The following is a 5,504-nucleotide window of genomic DNA, read 5'->3' on the forward strand; positions in this document are numbered from 1 at the left end:
ACCGGTGCTGCCCGGTGCCCCCCCCAGCTTATCAGCGTTGAGCCCGACAGCAAAAGTGGGGGGAAGGGGGCGCCCCGGGGCGGCTTCGCGCCGGACCCAGCTCTGTTAGGCCGCCATATGTAAACGGAGAGAGAGAAGGAGACGGCGCGGCCTGGGCGTGAGGTCGCCGCTGGGAAGCCCGGGCGGCCCCATGTGCCTGCATGGAAGCCGTGCTTCCACGTGGGGCGGCCTGCAAGGTGGACGAGAGCTCGGCGAGGTTAATTCGGGCTACATACGCATCTGATCCTGTTAAAATTGCTTTGTCTGCTTTGACAAAAGGTAGAACTGGAACCTAAAAATCAGCTGACTTCCCAGAACTGAATTGCTGTGTGCTGTCCTCAAGAAGACAAACGGGTTCAATGTGCTGCATGCAAGGAGGTAGCAAGTATTTCTGAAGCACCGAACAGCTGATTGTCCTGCCATTCTTATAGTAAAACGGAGTTTCTAGGTGTCTTTAATCCTGTCAAGTTAGTTGGGAAGAACAACTGTTCAAGGAAGCATTGATGTTAGCAAGCATACGTTTTAGGGCATTTTGTTAGTATTTTTCAGTATATGTGAATTAATGCCTACTGCTGTATAACATGAAGGGGATTTTTTTACACTTAGGCCAGAAAGATGCTTCTTGTTTTCTCAAGAAGTGTATTTTAAAACTGATTATGCATTGAGATGTTTTCTGGAGGCATCCATTTTAAGTTGTAATTGTTTATAGCAAGTAATTTAGTTATTCCTTATGCAGAAGTTCATTGAAGTGTAAGTCATGAGAATGTTTATGAATGTGTAGCATGTGCATTTTGAAACAGATTTTTGAGGGTAGTATTTGGAGCAAATGTATATGTTCTGTTAAGTTCTTAAAATGCATAGTGAGGCAACTGGAATGGTAAGATGAACATGACTGCTAATAGTCTGCCTTATTCAAGTGTTGCTGACTACTTGATTAGGTGTTGCTGATGACGTGCTTGTTCTTAAATGCCATCCACTGAGGCAACTGCTTTGGTTTCAGTTGCTGAATTTATGGTATTTATCCACATCCTGGGGATTTTGTGATTTGCTGGCCCAACAGACTCCTTAACTGCTTTGCAGCGCTACAAGAATGAAAAATACAAACCTTTTTTTCCCTTTAAGGGGGTACTGCAGCAGTGGTATTAGAGACTCACTGTTCTGAGAAAGAGGAAAAAAACTCCATTTGGATACTTATGTGTGCAGTAAGAGAAAGGAGGGTGCAGTTGTTGGAGGATTAAGTATGAGACAGGAGAACAAATAGGTGCTATGGCAGATTTAATGGCTAATGAAAGTTGATAATGTTATTGATCTTCCTTAATGACTGAATGTCTAGGGGAAGAAAAAAAACTATGCATACATAGAGTAACAGTGTGAAGAAGGTTTCCAGGGAATTGTTACCAGGAGATCGTACATCTTAAAAGTTGTGAGAAAAGAAGTGGTATATAAATAAAAGGGGCTTATAAATCAGGGATCTCAAGATTCTCCTATGTGAACTTACTTTGGCATTCCCTGACTTATAGAGCAGATTAAACTTTATTTGATACACATCTGGTTGACTTTGATTTTTTTAATAAAAGTGTAATAAGTACTAAATTGAAGTTGCAAGTTGATCAGTCCTTGCTTTGCACCTGCAGTGGTGTGGGAGTCAATATATAATTGCTTTTTCTGAAAGATATGGTTTTGGCTTGGAAGTGGACATTGGTGGCATCAGTGCTGTTGTGATTTGTGAAGTTTATGTATCAGCTTATCTAAATACATTTTTTCAATATGGTTTATTGACATAACAGGAGATAATTTATATGGTTTATATGGTTTAAAGTGATATGTTGATGAAGTCAAGTTTTCAAATCTTTACTAAGAAAGTCTTTAAGAATTAAATGGTTTCTATGCAAGCTCTTAGTATAAAAATTTGTGCAGTTAGGAAGACAAGTTACTTCTTCAGGGCTACAACTGAGTTGAAACTTAAATTGTAGTCTTGTTGCATTTCAAAGCTGTTGTATGTGTTTGTCCATGGAAGCTACGTGGGCTAAATTGCTGGTGAATCTAATGGGAATTTGTACAGAGCAAGTCTTAGACTTCTAAAGGTTTTGTCATTTAACCTTTGTATGTAGCTCCACCACCCCCCGCCCCAGAGGGATTTGAAAGGTAGGAGTAAGGGTACAGGCAGGATGTGAAATTTCTTTTTCCCTATTTTGAGTCAGAGAGTTGCTTTGACTGGAGGACTGATTCTTTAAACTTCTGAAAAGATACAGGTTTGACTTAACCAGTTCATGCAGAAATACGGCTTGTGGTTTCCTTTTCTATGTAAGCATCTCTATCAAGTTAAATAATCTAATACGACGTATTTAAATTCTGTTGTGGGCAAAGCTTGCCGAGGTCTCTGATTTAACAGGATGATTTTCATGGTTTTTACTCTTTAGGTTCACTTAGGAGTGGGTAGGTTCCTCTCTTACTAAGCTCTTGAAAGATCAAGGAAACTTCCTTTGCTTTTTGGTGCCCTCTACTGATGTCTGTTTGCCAGAACATCGAAAGCTAGGGCTTTTTTTGTCTTTTAACAGCAGTAAAATGCTAACGGCAGCAGCTCTTTAAAAATAGTGGGAAGGCAAAAGTAAGAAAGGAAGCCCTTTTGCACCTTAAGCATTTTGCTGATTGCTGTCCAGCAAGTTTGTCTGGATTGCGGTGGAACTGTTCCTCACCTGGTAGAAATATAGTTAAGCAGCATAAATCTGCCTCACCTAGTGTCTTCTATGGGCATTCCAGCTGTAAAAAGACTAGTGCCTTTGCTCTTCCCCTTTCAGAAAAATAGAGACTTTCTCTCTTTCATGTCCACAGTTCCTGGTTCTCAGTGAGCACATTTCAGATTTGCTGTCCTAAAACTTTTTACCTCCTGGTTCAACTTGCAATAACATTGCTTTTTGTATTTCCCACTACAACCTCAGATACTATAAAAAGGTGTGGTGTTTCATGTGAGCAGCACTACATATGCTCTATTTTGCTTGCTTTCTGTTTAAGTTGCCCTTTCATCTTCTCAGTCTTGCAATTCTGTTCCTACCCTTGAAATATGTGAGCACCTCTGTCCTAGGCAAACTCAGCAATTACATGAACTCAACCCTATCCTTTCTCCAAAGTCTTTTATCTTAGCCTTGTGGTCTGTCTTTGCCAGCTCTGTTTGTTTCTGACAGAACTGGCCTAATTTTTCTTTCACACTGCAGTAAGAGTAAATCATTTTGTGAGCAGGGATGAGAGCATTCATGGCACAACTTAAGGTGCTGCTGAGCAGATGCTGTGTCTTCATGCAGATGCATGCAGTCTTCATGAAAGCTTTAGGAGATTGTCTTTTCTTTAGACAAAAATTAAGAACTTTTCTTCCTTATTCGGGTTATTTCTTTAGATGATCTGTGTTGGAATTGTTCTTCAAAAATATTCAACATGCCACACCTTTTTTAATGAGCTGTATTTTCAAAATCTGATTCTTAGAAATCAATATCTTGCAAAGATATTTGAAACTATTTTGATGGTAAGTACAGAGGGAGGGCATTTTTGTTTTGGTGTCCTCTATGTCTAAGTCTGTTGGGAAAACATTGGAACTGAATGTAAAACAAGAGGGGAAATGAAGAGATTGGAGACATAAAAGAGTAGGAACAGGTGTTCATTTTAAATAATGTTGTGGAAGGAACTTGTGAAGACGAATAGCAAGGTTCCAAGTGGATGAATATGGATTTGAGAAAAACGTTCAGATGTGAACACAAAGAGCCTGGCAAGACCAATATGCATTTGGTCATTTTGTATGTGAATCTCTACTGAGCATAGGTTGGAGATCATATGTGAAGCTTTCTTCCTCTTTATTCTCAGTTTCCTTATTGTATCAGAGAACAGTCAGAGCACTCTTCCTCAAATTCAAATACAGAGACCTAGTACACTGTATTCTCTGGCTCTGCTTTCAATATGTGGATGTTTACATATATCTGTAGTTGAAATGTGACTTAACAGTTCATAGCCGTGATGGTGACTTTGTTCAGCGTAGGGCAGAGCTTGTGACTGTATAAAAAAAGTACGTATCTCACTGAATTTCTTGCATGCTTTAAATTCTTATGTCTTTTTTTCTCCTTAGTAAACATGTGGCATGAGGTTTGAGAAGTCAGCAAACCATGCTTATTTGTGTGCATTTGGGGAAGTGAGGCTTTTTTTCCTTCACATATAATCTGATACGTGGTTTGTTTGGGTTTTTTTAACAAAACTTACTCTGACTTTGCGTGAGAATAATCCTATTTTCTAAAGTAAATTAAAAGATCTACACAAGTATAAGCTGTTTCTTGAAACTGAGGACCTGCAATGTTTTTTCATATTCGTCTTTTAGGTTAACTTAGCAGAAAGTATCAATTCTTTCTTGGTTTTGCTGTCTCCCATAATTTGTCAGTTACGTTAAGAGAACTGAGTTCTCTACCCATTACATCCCATTATAAGGATTATATACATGTCTAGATGGCTTCTTTTAGATGACAGCCTCCCAATATGTGTATTTTGTAGGGGCAGAGGAACCAGCCGCTGTTGCAGCAGTTAATATGTTCACAGGGCCTGTGGTGAGTCTGATGCATGCAAAAATGAAGTTCTACAAGCTACTGAGGGCAAAAGGTGTGTTCAAATCCCAACTAATAGAGAAGAACAATTTTTTTTTCCAAAGCTTTTTAAAACAACTCTATTAACTTATACAAGCTGTTAGTAAAAATGAAATGGCCCATGTAGGTTTAAAACAAGTACTCTGTAATATGTAATGCATAGCCTAAATATGATGAGCTTTAAAAAGAATCATAGAATCATTTAAGACCCTTAAGATCGAGTCCAACTGTTAACCGAACACTACCAAGTCCACCACTAAACCATGTCCCTAAGCACCACATCTACACGTCTTTTAAATACCTCCAGGGATGGGGACTCAACCACTTCCCTGGGCAGCCTGTTCCAATGCTTGACAATCCTTTCGGTGAAGAAATATTTCCTAATATCCAATCTAAACCTCCCCTGGTGCAACTTGAGGCCATTTCCTCTCGTCCTATCGCTTGTTACATGGGAAAAGAGACCAACATTCACCTCGCTACCTCCTTTCAGGTAGTTGTAGAGAGTGATAAGGTCTCCCCTCAGCCTCCTTTTCTTCAGGCTAAACAACCCCAGTTCCCTCAGCCACTCCTCATAGGACTTGTGCTCTAGATCCTTCACCAGCTTCATTGCTCTTCTTTGGACACACTCCAGCACCTCAATGTCTTTCTTGTAGTGAGCGGCCCAAAACCGAACGCGGTATTCGAGGTGCAGCCTCACCAGTGCTGAGTACAGGGGCACAATCACTTCCCTACTCCTGCTGGCCACCCGGGTGCTATTGGCCTTCTTGGCCACCCTGGGCACACTGCTGGCTCATATTCAGCCGGCTGTCGACCAACACCCCCAGGTCCTTTTCTGCCAGGCAGCTTTCC

The 5,504-nt window shown here is 40.4% G+C and overlaps 1 protein-coding gene across 3 annotated transcripts in view; it reads left to right on the forward strand.

Moving 5' to 3' along the window:
* The window catches only part of RNF38 (ring finger protein 38), a 60,513-nt gene that overhangs the window by 6,407 nt on the left and 48,602 nt on the right, over positions 1-5,504 (forward strand). Inside the window, exon 1 of one of the 3 annotated variants that reach the window (XM_009275877.1) lies at positions 4,475-4,671. The exons of the other annotated variants lie outside the window; for them this stretch is intronic. The gene's annotated coding sequence lies outside the window, so the exon portion shown is untranslated. Of the gene's footprint in view, positions 1-4,474; positions 4,672-5,504 lie in introns of those variants that run through there. 3 annotated transcript variants of the gene reach the window in all.

This window comes from Aptenodytes forsteri, unplaced genomic scaffold, assembly GCF_000699145.1.
Source record: "Aptenodytes forsteri isolate BGI_AS27 unplaced genomic scaffold, ASM69914v1 Scaffold91, whole genome shotgun sequence".
In the NCBI taxonomy this organism is placed as follows: domain Eukaryota; kingdom Metazoa; phylum Chordata; class Aves; order Sphenisciformes; family Spheniscidae; genus Aptenodytes; species Aptenodytes forsteri.